The sequence below is a fragment of the Mus caroli genome, unplaced genomic scaffold, assembly GCF_978045245.1.
Source record: "Mus caroli unplaced genomic scaffold, Mus_caroli_1 scaffold_4, whole genome shotgun sequence".
In the NCBI taxonomy this organism is placed as follows: Eukaryota; Metazoa; Chordata; class Mammalia; order Rodentia; family Muridae; genus Mus; species Mus caroli.
The window spans coordinates 130482817-130499315 of record NW_028227259.1 but is presented as its reverse complement, the minus strand read 5'-3'; positions in this window follow the sequence as shown (position 1 = coordinate 130499315).

Sequence of the window (16499 nt, the reverse complement as noted above, 5' to 3'; positions counted from 1 at the left end):
ATAAAGAAAATCCACCTCATTGACAAAGAACGATACTACCTCAGATTAAAAGACTGGAAAACAATTTTCCAAGCAAACAGTCCCCAAAAGACAACATTCTAGTATCAAATAAAATCAACTTTCAACCAAAAGTTATCAAAAAAAGATAAGGAAGGACACTTCATACTGGTCAAAGGAAAAATCTACAAAGATGAACTCTCAATTCTGAACACCTATGCTCCAAATGCAAGGGCACCCACATTCATAAATGAAACTTTACTAAAGCTCAAAGCACACATCACACCCCATACAATAATAGTGATAGACTTCAACACCCCACTCTCAGCAATGAACAGATCATGGAAACAGAAACTAAAAAGAGACACAATGAAACTAACAGAAGTTATGAACCAAATGGATCTTACAGATATCTATACAACATTTTATCCTAAAGCAAAAAAATACCTTCTTCTCAGCACCTCATGGTACCTTCTCCAAAATTGACCATATAACTGGTCACAAAACATGCCTCAACAAATACAAGAAGACCGAAACCATCCCATGCACCCTATCAGATCACCACAGATTAATATTGGTCTTAAATATCAAGAAAAACAATGGAAAGCACACATGCACATGGAAACTGAACAACTTTCTACTCAATGATAACTTGGACAAGGAAGAAATAAAGAAAAATAATAAAGGCTTTTTTAGAATTTAATGAAAATGAAGTCAGATCATACCAAAGCCTATAGGACAATGAAAGCAGTGGTAAGAAGAAAACTCATAGCTCTAAGTGGCTCCAAAAAGAAACCGAAGAGAGCTTAAACTAGCAGCTTGACAGCACACGTGAAAGCTCTAGAAAAAAAAGAAGCAAATACAAGCAAGAGGAGTAGATGACAGGAAATAATCAAACTCAGGGCTGAAATTAACCCAATAGAAACAAAAAGAAATATACAAAGAATCAACAAAACTAGTAGCTGGTTCTTTGAGAAAATCAACAAGATAGATAAACCCTTAGCTAGCCTAACCAGAGGGCACAGAAACAGTATATAAATTAATAAAATCAGAAATGAAAAAGGAGACATAACAATGAAATATATATTAAAATAATTATTCTGTTTGTTGACTATTAACAGTTGAAAATATTAAAATCATGTTCTAAAAACATCATGGAAATATTATTGATAATTTTCCTCACTGTTTGAAATTAGCATTTTCTTAATGTTTAAATTCAAAGAGTTTTTGATATTTTGAAAATTTTTAAAATATACTAACTGATAAAATAATTTCTCTCCAAGAAACACTGATAATCCTTTTTAAGTAAACTGATTGTTAGACAATGTACGCAGATATATAATGTGTTTTAAATACTCTCTTACTGTGTCAGGTGGTATCATATAAGGGCTTTTGAATGTATTTCTTTTTTTTTAAATTTTTAATATTTTTATTACATATTTTCCTCAATTACATTTCCAATGCTATCCCAAAAGTCCCCCATAGCGCCCCCCACTTCCCTACCCACCCATTCCCATTCTTTTGGCCCTGGCATTCCCCTATATTGGGGCATATAAAGTTTGCACGTCCAATGGGCCTCTCTTTCCATTGATGGCCGAATAGGCCATCTTTCGATACATATGCAGCTAGAGACAAGAGCTCCGGGGTTCTGGTTAGTACATCATGTTGTTCCAACAATAGGGTTGCAGATCCCTTTAACTCCTTGGGTACTTTCTCTAGCTTCTCCATTGGGAGCCCTGTGATACATCCAATAGCTGACTGTGAACATCCACTCCTGTGTTTGCTAGGCCCCGGCATCGTCTCACAAGAGACAGCTATATTTGGGTCCTTTTGAATGTATTTCTTAATGATTCGTTTTTAGTATTTTATGCTCATTTACTATGCTTAATTCCCAAAGAATATTTTGTATGTTTTGAAACAATTTAGTATTCAACATTAGATATAAGATCCTCAGTTATGTATAGTATTAAATATTCATTAATGATATTTTTAGGGTATGAAAGGATACGAATATAAAAGTTGAACAAATTTTTATGTATTATTTGATTCTCAAAATATTCAATATTATTAATATGCATAATGTATAAAATGTATTAAATAATTAAAATTTTAAGAAAAAAAGGGAGAGAAAATACCTCCATAAGATTAGGTTGTAAACAAGCCTGTAGGGTGTTTCCTTAATTAGTGATTGATGGGGGAGGAACCAGCCCACTGTAGGTGGGGTCACCTCTGAAGAGGGAGTCTCTGGTTCTATAAGAAAGTCTGTTGAGGAAGCCAGTAAGCAACACTCCTCCATGGCCTCTGTACCAGCTCCTGTCCCCAGGTTCCTATTCTCACTTCTTCAATGATGAAAAGAGTGATGAAGCATAAAAGGGTGATTCTTCAACCCTTTGCCCATCAAGTTGCATTTGGTCCCTGGTGTTTCATCACAGTAATAGCAGCCCTAACTAAGGTAAACTGTGAGGCAAAAGAAACCCTATGTGTCCTATGGCACATTAGAGAGTCTTTGTAATGGAGTATAGCTCCAATCTTTAAGAGTGGTGGTACTTTAATATCCCTCCCTCTCAGCCTCAGGGAAGCTGACTGCTTGAGTTTGACAAGGATGTCCTTCTAGCCAGCCTTTCTTGTGGTGTTTCTAGACTCTGCACAGAAAGACAGGGACTCATTCATGTTTTCAGAATCATCCTTCAAGCCTCTGAGTCTGCACCTTTGCCTTTGCTCCTTAACATGTGTACCTTGGGGCCTTCTTTAGGACAAGATAAGAACACCGGGAATAAAGAATTCACCTTCATCATCTTAGCTCTCCCAGAATCAACATCTCACTACCCAATGTGGATTGCTAAGGGTATGTCCCTGCCTCCATGCCATGGGCTTATTAGGAGATCTGCTTATGAATAGGCATTGGCTATGAAGTATTATGTATTTTCCCTGAAGGAAGTATCCAGGACTGTGAGCTGATGATGCACAGATCAGTGAAAGGTAGGGAAGATGCTAGGCCTACTCAAGATGGAAGGAAGAGGCTGAGCTGCATCATCATTAGAAGAAAATAGAGATAGATTGAGGTTAACATAAGGAAAAGCAAGGGACTGTTGTATGAAGCTCCTGAAATTTTTATTTGCATCAGATTTAAATGGGCAAATAGACTCCAGAAAGTACAGAAACCCAAACAACTGTTCCAGGGACTTAAACACAGGGTGGACATGGTCAGTGAGTCCCACCTGCTCAAAACCTGCATAAATTATGACTGGTCTTCCAGATGGACCCAGCACCATTCAGAAGTTCATTATCCCGTATCCTAGGGATTCCCATCCATCGGGAAGCTGGTCCAGCTAAGCGTATCTAAGAGAAGAGAGCCTGTCTGAGTAAAGTCAGGATGGTTGCATCAAAGGAGGACGATTCTGCAGTCAAAGACAGTGAAGTCCACAGTTAGGACTGACCATTCAGTGACAGAAGACAGGGACAGGTGTGGGATAGGGAACACCATCAAAGGCATGGGCACAAGCTAAAGGTTTTTGGAAAATGGAACATCAGCTTCGCCTCCTGTGTTCTGCGGCTACAGTCTTACTCCAACGTGCTTGTTTTACATGGTGCTAAGAACTGAACCCAGGGCTTCCTAAATGCTTAGGCCAACTGAGAGTGCATCCCATGCCTGAATCTGCCATTACTTCCCTTTTCAACAGATTAATAATATGAGCCTATTTTTACATGTTTCTGCTCAATGGCACCTTATTTAATGAATGTCTCATCTACATTGCACTCATAGTCAACAGTGTCATAATACATACCTAAACCAAGTCCCAGGTGTTATTTAACACATGTGCTTACATACTAAGTCTTCTTGTGCTTAGGGTCTCTCCACAGTACCTTAATACCAAGCAGAGGACTCTTTAAACAGAAAAATCAACAAGAAAGAGGATATGCCCCTAAAATATATGCTATTCAATAAGTCATACGACACTTGCTTATACTCCGTTGGTTTCTATATTTAGGTAATATGTTTTCTTGTGTGACATCCCAGACATGAACAAGCGTCTGCTTGTCCTAGATAGGGCACCAATGACAAACCAAAGGAAGTCCAGATGGATGAGTCACTGAGTTTATTGGGGTCACTTACAGGAACGTGGCTGAAGGACTACTCATGGGAGCACTGATGGCTCCAACGCACTTGCAGCATTGAAAAGCCCACTCTAGCCAGGAGCTTCAACCCAATCACTCTGTAGGATTGGCAAGCAGCTCTCTAGCTCACAAAGCCTCTTACGGACATCCCCTTTTCTCAGCAATTACTTACTGCTTCTACCATCATGAAAGAGACAGGGTGGGTCTTTTGAGTTCCAATTTTCCTGGTTTTATGGTGTTTGACCCCTTTGTCTACCTGGAGGCCTTGATTCTACTGGGAGGACTGGTCCAGAGGAGGCTGCTGCCTGACAATGAACAACTCATACTTTTTGCCACTGTGCACATCTTAGATGCATGTTATCTAGTGTATGATGCTCACAGTTAATCCACAAATAATGATGATCTTCTGTCTATTGCCTTGATGAACGCTTGGGAGCTGTGTGACACAGTGATGACGTCTGGGGCTTGAGATAAACAGCAAAGGCCAGAGTTGGATGTGAACTCCCCCTGAGCAGATGCAACCATCTCACTCCATCAGTCACTACATGTTAAATGGAGGGTGGAGGACAATGAGGAAAGGACTCGTGCAGAGCAGAGGCACCATGCAAACTGCACCAGATGGAGCGAAATCAGAGGCTGATCCACTAAATGTATATTTTTTCTAATTTGTGTTCCATGTTTGAATGATATTTCTCCTTTCTTCTGTTCACTCCCACCTCTGCCCTTCACTTCACTTAAAGGACCACCATGATGTCATTTCAACCCCTCACACAGCGGAGACCATGGGTGGTCTCACATGGTTACATGGGATGCTGACATGCTACAAATCAGAACTTTCTTCTCTGGAAACATGCCAGCCTGCACTAGTGTGAACAATTTCATATAATTTTCAGAGTCCTGAAACGGGATACATCTGAGCTGGGTGTGAGCTCAAATTCTGCCACTAACTTTAGCGGCTCCTGGCATGGCATGTCCCACCTATGTGTGTTCATTTCCCTGTGTGTGGAAAAAGGCAGTGGCCTCCACCTCGCCTCTGGTAGTGATGGTGAGGATTAAGCAGGCTTGGAAGAGCTTCTGTGCTACAGCACGGAGATCTCTGATGATGCTAACTATTATCATGATTGTTTTTCTTGGATCAAGAGGGTTAGGAGCTACAAACGACTCCGAGGAATTATTTGAAAGAGATTCTCCATGCTCAATAGTGCGGGCTTGGAAATAGCCTGCAGCAAAATCAGTTGAAAACAAGAGCCTCAGGGCAGAGGGGGAAATAAAGTGGGGAGCTTGGGAGTGAGACTGTGAAGATGGAAGAGGGGGGGGATGCCAGGAAGCTTCTCTCCCAGGTACCACCACCAAGGATGCTCCATGTTGTCCCTGGCTTCACAGCCTCCTCCCCAAGCCCCTGCAGTCACTCCTATATTCTCTATAATAAAAGTTTGACATATCAAATACCCTGTATAGGTAACATATCCTTTAATTTTCACAAATAAAAAGGTGAGGCTTGGATAAAGCAGGTAGTAACAAAGGTGTATGGTAAACAGAAACCCAAAAGCTAACCAGGACCTTCCCCATTAACAACCTCAATGCACCATCATTGCAGAAGTACAGCTTCACACTCACTCTGAATTTGGTCTTGATCTTAACCCTGGACAGACTTTTACTTGAGTCCCTGAAGATTAGACAGACAATTAGTCTTCATCCTGTCCGTCAGCAAACCACAAATCCCTGATCATCCAGCCAAGAGAACCTGCAGATAATCACTGGGGTGGGGTCAGTGGGGGGAATATATCTATAGCTTGTTTCATATACTCCTTCCAGCATTTGAGGTATGCAGAATTCTAGAGATGCGTGACCAACATCCATCTGGCTGGATTTTTCTTTACTCTGTGGATGTTTGGAAGCACTGGCCTGTGTTTCCATGTGAGCAGCAGGTGAGATCACCTTTTGAATGTGTCAGGTGGGTTGGTGGCTGGCTGTGATTCTCACTCATCCCTGTTCACACTGGTACTAAAAGAGGGTGCAACCACTAGCTGCAGAAGAGACTGGCTGAAATGGAAAAGTGGTTGGAGGTGATTCTATCAGTAAAGATAATCAAGGTAATGGATCTGATCTAATGTTTGGGAGAAAAATGGGAGAAACCTGATTCTGGAATAGTCACCATTTCCTGTATTTGTGGAGAGACTCTTGAAGGACTCTAAAAGGGCAGAAGATTCAATAGCCTGCTTCTAAAATGTGTTTTTTGTATGTCTGAGTATTTCATCTGCATGTGTGTATGTGCACTACAAATGTGAAGTTCCCAAGAGTCCAGAAGAGGACTTCAGCCCAGAACCGATATTACAGACAGTTGTGTGCAGTCATGTTGATGCTAGGAATTGAACTCAGGTCGTTTGAAAGCGTGCTCAGTGCTCTTAACCACTGAGTCATCTTTCCAGTCCCATCAATGGCCTATTTTTTTTCACTGTTAGGTTTCACTGTTGTTCTTTAATTTAGGTGAGATAATTAGATGTTTCCACAAGGACCTCTACCACTCAACAATTCCTGCCTTTGTGTCTATATGACACTACAGTACTTCATATTAGATCCTGAGAAAGAAATGCCTAAAGGCAAAAAGGACAATACAGTTACAATGCAGTTGAAGAATAACTGTGCACACAAGGTCTCCACCAAGACAATAGGGTGGCTCATCGTTGGTGTTATTTTATAGCAATTTTCTCTGTGTTGAAACATTCCATTCTGGACTCAGGAAGTATACAACTCAGAAGTCTTAGGAAGTCCCAGAAACTGAACGGTTGCACAAGCCACCTGCCCCCCAGGTTCTATGAGCAATAAGAACTGCTGAGAAAAGTCAGACCAAATGAGCCTCCTTCTGACAAGAGATTCTTTTACCTGTTGATATAGATTCAGGCTGTGCAGAGAACTCTATGTCAAGCTGACATTGGTGTCACTGTTTTCCTATCTTGGACTAGTAGATATTTATTTCTGATCCCAGGAATATTGTCAGATGGTGGGTCTCCATGCACATGCTTCTTTTAATAGAGTCTTCTTTCTATTAAAGTAACAGGTGTATTTGACTAATGCTGGGGTTGAGAATTGGATATGGAATGGGCTACTCTGTCATAAATACATGCAGATTGTATTGTTGGTCCCAACCACAATTTGACATGCCAAAACAAACAAACAAAAACCTTTGTAATTACATTGATCCAATTTATTCATGAAGAACACTTTTCATTAAGAATGTCTCAGAGGGTCAGAGAGAAGACAGTTCGTGCTTAAGAACACGGGTTTCTTTTCCAGAAACCAGTTTTCAAGTTCCATCTCTAGTACCCATCTGGCAGCTCACAACTACCTGTAACTCCAGTTCCAGGAGATCCGATGCCCTGTTTTGGCTTTGAGGACACAGTACACCTGTGGTATGCACCCACACATATACACACAGAGACTCACTTAAATAAAGATCAATCATTGAAAAAAGTTTCAGAACTGCAAGATAGCTTAGTAGGAAAAGTTTTTCTAGGCAAGGATAAAGACTGGATATCAGATCCCCAGCAACCATGAGGCTGGGGGGGGGGGGTATGCCTGTGATCACTGTACTTGGAGGCAGGGACAAGAGGCAGGTCCCCAGGGGCTTGCTGCTCAACCAGTCTAGCTGAAATGGTAAGCACTAATCTCCCTGAGAAACTCTGTTTCAAAAAGTGGCAACTGGTGTGTAATGACAATGACTCACACCTTCAATCCCAGCACTTGAGAGTCAGAGGCAGGAGGATATCTCTGAGTTCCAGGACAACCTGATCTACATGGTGATTCGAGACCAGTTGGGGCTATGTAATAAGACTCTGTCTCAAACAAACTAAAAACAAACATAGAAATAGGATGGAAGACAACTTGGGAAGAACCCTACTGTTGAACTCTGACTTCTATGTATGCTCACATGAACACTTGTATTGTATTACCCCCGATGCTGGGCCTCTGCTCAAGTCCCAGGATGAGCTGGCTAACACCCCAACGTTCAGAGAGAAAACCACACCTGATACAAATTGCAAGAGGTTTTATTATCAGCTAGCTGAGGATGAACACCTCGCACCTCGCACCTCGCACCTCGCAGGGCAGGGGAGTTTGACCGGAGCAAGGACAGTAGGGGGCTTTTAACAGCTAGCTGAGGAATTGGGAGGAGTTGGGAGGAGAATTGGGAGGAGTTGGAAGGAGTTGGGAGGAGTTGGGAGGAGAGTTGGCTACAGCTCCTTTCTGGTGAGGGGGGAAGTGAGCTGCAGCCTCCTTTCCAGTGTTTATCTCCATGTCCTTGTAGGTCTTCTTACAATCATCGCATCTCTGGCTGTAAGGCACAGAAACAAAAAGGCTTTTTGCTAGCTATAGAGAACAAAGAGCTTCTTTCTGGCTGTACTTTTAGAGATCAGGGAAAACAAGCTTGGGGAACGTCCAGGGGCTTTACCTTCTAGGGAGAAATGCTCTAAGTCGGGGTCTCACAGTATCTGCACACACGTGTGCTCACACGTGCAACTTACATTAAATTAAATTGTCTCACCAAGGCCAGAAACTACATTCAGACACCTCTCTTTTACAGAGTAGACGGGACTAACTGAAAGAGATTTCTGTTGCTCACTCTAAAGAAAGCTGTGAACCTAATATAGGCTCCTGAGGAATTGGTGACTGCAGATCTGAATACAATGCATGTCTCAGTGTAGCTGTGACTCTGTTGCACTGTTTGGGTCTCAGTTTTATCACTATTGACATCTGAAAGAGAAAAGAGCGTAAAAGTGAAAGTGAATCAGGAGAGATTTGCAAACCTTGAACATCCTCTCCAATTCCTCTGTTTTCTGTTTGTTTGTTTGTTTGCTTGCTTGCTTGCTTGATAGTTTGCTTGTTGTCTCTAAATCATGCAGGTCGTTTGGGTGTTTGTTTTGTTTTGTTTTGTTTTGTTTTGTTTTTAATCATACTAAGGAGGAAACCCAAGTCCTCATATCACTGTACTCTAGAGGTCCAATTAACACCCACCTTCTCCACCAAGGCAAACTTGAGGCAGACAGACAGAGGACACAGAGTTACTGACATCCTGGCTTGGAAAAATAAGGTAGAAACTGTTCACCTCAAAGAAAATGATAACTGCTTTTCCAAAGTCTTGGGGTGGGGTGCAGGGAGGGTTAGAGGCTCTGGATTAGAACATTCCAAGCTCTGCAGAGTTCTTTTCCTGGGATACATTCTAAGGACTGGGAAACAGACTGTCTTAGTGTATTTCCTGGTAAACCCACTTCACACCCTCTCCTGCATCTGGGTTCCACGCTGAACTTACTGTGAAAAACCATAAGAAGTTGAAGGAGGAAGATGATGAAGGTGATATCTAAATCACCTCTCAGTGCTTACACTACCACAGGACAAGATGACCACAGGTGAGATGGAAGAAAGACAGGCAGAGATAGAGGTGGGGGGTGGAGGGTGAGGAGTTGTTTACATAACATAATATAACACAACATAAAACACAACATGCTCATCAAAGCAATAGCTATATTTTCTTGGTGCTCATGGGTAACTTTTACAGAGCCATTTTTAATCTGTGTCTTAAATGTTTTAGTCTGCTTTTTTTCAAGCTCACAAACGCTAGGCAAACACTACACAACCAAGCTATGTGGTCTCTGTAAGAACTACCTTGGAATGAGTGTGTGTGTGTGTGTGTGTGTGTGTGTGTGTTGTATATGTGCACATGTTTTTGGTGCATGTCCACTTATGAGCTCTTAGACCTGAGGGATATGGGTGTCTTGCTCCATCACTCTCCACCTTGAGACAGGGTTTCTTTCTGAACTTGAAACTAGGCTGCCAGTCAGCAATCCTCAATTAGACTCCTGCCCCTGTCTCCATAGTGCTGTGGTAATAGGTGTATGGATTTCTATGCCTGAAATTTTTTTGTAGGTGCTAGAGATTCAAACTCGGGACTATATACTCATGAAGCCAACACTTTACCCACTAAGCCATCTCCCCAGCCTTGGAAGAATCTTTTTGTAAGAACAAAAAAGTATCATTTGTATACCTCAAACAGTCATTATTATCATCAATTTTGTTGCAAGCATTTAAGATATTTTACTTAATCGTTTAATTTAAGGTAAATTATTCCAACTAGAATCAGCACCATTTCTGTAGTTGCTAACATGGCAGGTGATGATGCCATTGTTCTCACAAACAAGCTTGTCAATCTTTATTCCACGTTGTTCCCCTAGACACAGAAAACCCCATTATTGGGTATACATCTGCCTTTATTGATAGAATTTGAGTTTTTGTTTTGTGTTGTTTTTCTTTTTTCTTTTTTGTTGATGTTGTTATTGCAGTGTATAAGCTGTATAACTCAATCATCAAAAACAAAGAAACTAAAAAAACAAAACCAACAGAATTAGCTTGAATTCAATAATAACAGCTTGCTGTCAAATGGGGGCATTTGACTGGAAGAAATTAATTCAGTTTTTGATAAGATGAAAATGGCCATGAACAGTAATCCAGGTGAGACTCACAGCTGTCAGGAGCAGAACAAAGGGTTTGATTGCCTTCTTAACCCACGGAATTGTCTAGACAGTGCTGGCCTCAATTTTTAATTGATTACCCAGATATTAATAGAAGAAAATATGGTTTTCTATAAGATTATCGATGGTTCATGGCTGTCATAGAATGATCCCAATTCTGTTGTTCAGGACTACTGCAGTGTGTATGATAGTAAATCCTTTGCATAAAAACAATAATGATGTGAAATAAGAGTCTAAGTTAGTTTGGCTGAGCCCGTGAAGCTGCCAGTAATTCAGAAGATTAGTGAATTTCCTGTGATATTTAGTTATGCATGGTTATGCTACCGAACTTAGAGATCTCAGCCTGCGTGCCAGGTTCTGCTACCTGTCCTCAGTAATCCTTCCAAGAAGTCAAATTAATAGAGAAAGATGAAAAGGGAGATGTAGTTACACTAGAAAGAAGGACAGAGACCTAGGGACATTGCTCAAGTCCTGTTAGCACACAGTGAGACTGAAGTTTAAATACAGGGCCAAGGATGTGCACATCTAAGGAGTTCAGTTGTGGATTAAGTCCCAACTTCTATGGCCCCATCACTGCCTGGCTTCAGTCTCACCTTGTAAGGTGGTCTGACACATTGCTAGAACTGTAAAATCTTTCTGAAAGACAAGTTCTCCTCTAGTTGTTACTTTTTTCTCTTCCCACCATGAGATGCCTGGGGAAATTCGAATTTTGTGGGTTCTGGTGTTTCATTAGTCTGGTGGTCAGGTTGAGAGACATGGGCATCTCTTCAGAATACACTTGTTTCTGCCAGGCCCATTACAGTTGGGGGAGAAGAATAAAAAAGTTAGCACATACCTAATGTCTGTGTATAAGTTTGGGCTGCTTTCATTTAAAGTCTCCTTGAGATTCCACAGCTGTTTAATAGCTGCCTGTGATAAACCCACCCAAACCTGTCTTCCACTGTTGAGCCAGCCCATGCTGGGCTCTGCCCTGGAAATTTTTACCTTGCTGCCTGGCCTGACTAGATCTTTACTTTTCTTCTTCCTTAGATAAAAGAGCCCTGTCACTTCCTAGAATCTTTTCTGTTGACCATATGTCAACCCAATTCCAGGATGTCTCCATCAAACTGACTTGGTTATAACCCTTTCTGTCCCAGCATTTGTCACCCTGAAGTCTTTTCCTGTCTTGTTTGGTTCTCAGGAAGGTTTGTGAGAGCAGGTGTCTATGGTCACAGCCCCACTGACTTGTGAATGGATGCATGGTGGTGATGAAGGCCAATGCTTGTCTGAACTGAGGACCAGCATCACAAGAAGGTTTTGGGTAATTGCCTCAAGGAGCTTGATGATGGGAGGCAGAGTCATTCAGAAAAATAATAGGAAAACTTTCACTTTCTGATCTCCAAATGAGGCCACTTAAAACACAGTAGTCTCCCAAATAAGACAGAAAGATTTCAAAGTCTTGTATGAGTGTGTCAAGGTAATGCTTCAAGTGGGTTCTACAAAGATAATGAATCTTTCCCTTGCCTGCAAAGATCTATCAGTCTGATGCATGTGCTTGGCTTTGAGGGTAAGACTGCAAAAACAAGGAGGAAAAAAAACATTGTATCTAAGAACTGAGGTGCTGTGTTTACCTTCCTGTGGCTTCCCTGCCCGGCTCGACTATTGTTTTATAGGGGCAAACTTGTCCCAGGATTTTCCCTGTTCAATTACATTAGTGCAGAAGATGCCTGTGATTGGACTGGGAAAAGGAGGTGGAGCCAAGAGTTGTAGAGACGGAGAGCGTCTCAGAGTAAGAGGAGAAGGAAGATGGCTGTAGACGTGTACCTACGGGGCATTTTTCCAGCCACAAGTAGCTATGATATCACAAGGTTAGAAATATTGGGATAAAGCTTTTATCATTATCAATTGGCTCTGAAATTATTGTATTGGCATCTTGTAAATTGTGATATTATTGATACATAAATCTGATTGGTTAATTAAGCATTAAGAGTCAGAAGATCCAGCAATACCTCTCCAGAAGAAGTTCCAACTGGTAATAAGAAGACATGCTATGTCATAGCAGCCTTATTTATAATAGCCAGAAGCTGGAAAGAACCCAGATGTCCCTCAACAGAAGAATGGATACAGAAAATGTGGTACATTTACACAATGGAGTACTACTCAGCTATTAAAAACAACGAATTTATTAAATTCTTGGACAAATGGATGTTTCTGCAGGATATCATCCTGAGTGAGGTAACCCAATCACAAAAGAAGTCATTAGATATGCAGTCACTGATAAGTGGATATTAGCCCAGAAACATAGAACACCCAAGCTACACTTTGCAAAACACAAGAAAATCAAGAAGAGGGGAGACCAATGGGTGGATACTTCATTCTTCCTTAGAATAGGGAACAAAATACCCATAAAAAGAGTTACAGAGACAAAGTTTGGAGCTAAGACTAAAGGATGAACTATCCAGAGACTACTCCACCCGGGGATCCACCCCATAATCAGCCACTAAACCCAGACACTATTGCATATGCCAGCAAGATTTTGATGAAGGGACCCTGGTATAGCTGTCTCGTATAAGGCTATGCCAGTGCCTGGCAAATACAGAAGTGGATGCTCACAGTCATCTATAAGATGGAGCACAGGGCCCCCAATGAAGAATCTAGAGAGAGCACCCAAGGAGCTGAAGGGGTCTGCAACCCTATAGGTGGAACAACAATATGAACTAACCAGTCCCCCCCAGAGCTCGTGTCTTTAACTGCGTATGTAGCAGAAGATGACCTAGTCGGCCATCACTGGGAAGAGAGGCCCCTTGGTATTGCAAACTTTATATGCCCCAGTACAGGGGAATGCCAGGGCCAAGAAGTGGGAGTGGGTGGGTAGGGGAGCAGGGCAGGGGGAGGGTATAGGGAACTTTCAGGATAGCATTTGAAATTTGAAATGTATATAAAGAAAATATCTAATAAAAAATTATATCCTATATTTTAATTTAAAAAAAGTCTTCTTGATTCTACCAGGGAACTGGGTATTGTGATGTGATGGCTGACCATGGGGTGTGTGGTAGCAAGAGGAACTCGGGGACCCTGCTGGAGAGATGGCCCAACGGGAGCCCTGTGGTCCAGCATGGCCAGAGAGTTGGCAGGCCAGCAGGAACACCAAAGCATGGTCCAGAGTTGGCGGATTCATTTTTTAAAAAATATTTCCTACACACAAACTATTTTACATTTTCTAGCATTCACAGCCTTGGATTTGTGAGCCTAGTGTATCTTAGTTTATTGAGTCACTAGGAGTGTCACCAAGACACCACATCCACTCTTCCTGAAATCTGCCCTGTACAGTTTCCATCTAGAGATACACATAGTGAGTAACCATACTGTTAAAAAAATCAGCTATAATTAGACTTGCAAGCTAACCTCAAGTGATCACTTTTTGGAGGGGAGACCATTCTCGAGGTAATTTTCTCTGATAATGTTATGAGAGCCTGCCAAATTCTGGCCATTATAATACCATCAAGATCTGTTTCTTGGTGCTGGAGAGGCAGCTCATTGGTTAAGAATACTGGATTCTCTTCTAGAGGAGCCAGGTTCAATTCCCAGCACCTATGCCAGGTGCCGATCTCCTGCTGAACCTCCCTTGGATATACATAGAATAATGCTGTAGTCCTTGATGGCCTGATAGAACAAAGTACAAATTTGTGTGCTAACTTCACCCTGTTCCCAATTAAAACATCGTGGAACTGTATTTTCCCTAGGCTTCTTCCAGCATGCTTGTTGCATCACAGGTGTGGCTTGCTCTCTGCTTGGACTCTATGGACCACAGTGTCAAGGCTCTTTCTAAGCCCTCTATTCAATCAGACACCTTTCCAGCCACAACCAGAGGATGCAGGAAGATGATCCCTGACATCTTCTTGACATAATGAGGAGGACATCTAAAAAAAGATGTTGTAACTTTTGTTGGGCTGACTTAGCTGGAGGTTGTGTGGGGTGGGATGCTGTGGGTATGGCCACCAGTGATTGGGTGTGTAGGAGAGAGGACACATCACATCTAGGGACAGTAGGATGTGTTCAAGCAACTTCCTGTGACTTTACTTCCTAACCACTGCAAATTCTCTCTCTCTCTCTCTCTCTCTCTCTCTCTCTCTCTCTCTCTCTCTCTCTCTCTCAATCTCTCTCTCTCTCCCCTCTCTCCTTCTCTCTCCCTCCCCCTCTCCCTCTTCCTCTCCCTCCCTCTCTCCATCCCTCCTTCCATCCCCCTCCCATTTTCTGTCTTCCTCTGTCTTTACCTCTCTTTCTCTGTGTGTCTGTCTTTCTCTGTCCTTTAGTCCTCCCGCCCCTCTCTGCCTGCCTCTCTCTCTCTCTCTCTCTCTCTCCCCCACACATCTACTTTTTAGAAAGCAACACACTAACACAGAACACATATTTGGGTACACTGTCGGTGCCACATACTCTATGCAGAATTCACACAGCTGTGCCGCTTGAGCAGCACAGAAAGGTCACTAGGTCAAAGTACCAGTGTGGATGTTTGTCACTGAGTGTTAATTCCTTAGCTTAGGTCTGGATACACTTAAGCATTGCTCATTTTGTTAAGGGCATGATGGAATTAATGTTCTTATGGATGCAGGGAGGGCAACTGGGACCTAGGGGAATTTATACACACCCATACAATTCCCTTAAAGATCAGCAAAGATATAGATATAGATATAGATATAGATATAGATATAGATATAGATATAGATATAGATCTATATATATATATGAAAATATATACCTTCTCTTATATGTTCCATTTTCATCAGCATTCTATCTAAAAATCTTCTAGACAGATAGCTGGTTTGGTGATTAAAAGCATGGGCTGCTCTTCCAGAAGACCCAGGGTTCAATTCCCTGCACTTACAAAGTGTCTTGCAACAATCCACAACTCTAGTTCCAAGGCCTCCAGTGGCTACTTCTGGCCTCCAAAAAAAAAAAAAAAATACCAGGAAGGCATGCAGCATTCTAACATACATGCAGGCAAAGCACTCATACATGTAACATAAAAATAGATCTTCTTTCAAAAGAAAAACTAAGAACAAAGGCTTAGAAAGTACAGAGCCTGGAGCCAAGCTCAGAACTGAGTTACCTGTCTCAAAACTGTGACGTATGGAATTAACAATCCCTCAGAGGACTGTGCAGCCATGAAGTGAGGAATATATTTGTGTCTCATATTTTCTTTTTCTTTTTTTTTTTCTGCCACTTACAAACCAATTCTCGCCCACGGAGATGATTCTCAGCCATCCCCAAACTACTTAGTTTGGAGGGAGAATGACAAGCACAGATATTGATTTTACTTCCTTCAGCTTCGTGTTGAGAGACATACCAGGAAAGACGATATTGTTTTCTTTAGACCTGCTGCGCCACACACCAAGTATATAATGAGCATCACTAAGCAGCAAAGCAGGCTGGGAGAAGGCTTCATAGGTAAAGTGATTTCTGCCCAAACATGGTGGTCCCGAGTTCAGATCCCTTTCACCCTTCTAAAAAGCTAGGCACAGGCATGGTGCATAAGCATGGTGGTGCATATCGCCTAACACCCAAGTGCTCAGAGTATGAAAACAGATGCCTCCTGGGATTCACTGATCATACAGACACAGTCACACCAAACCAGTGGGCTCTGGGTTCAGTAAAAGGGATTGTCTCAAAAATTATGGGAGAGAGCAATTGAGGGAGGTATCCAATGTTGATATCTTACTTCCTTACTTATATATGTATGCCTGAGTGCACACACACATACACACATGCATTAACAAAACATTTACACATACAAAACAAGACATGCACTCATATGAACATGAATGTATACATATATCACACATGAATGCATACACATACCTTATACACACACACAACATATATGAA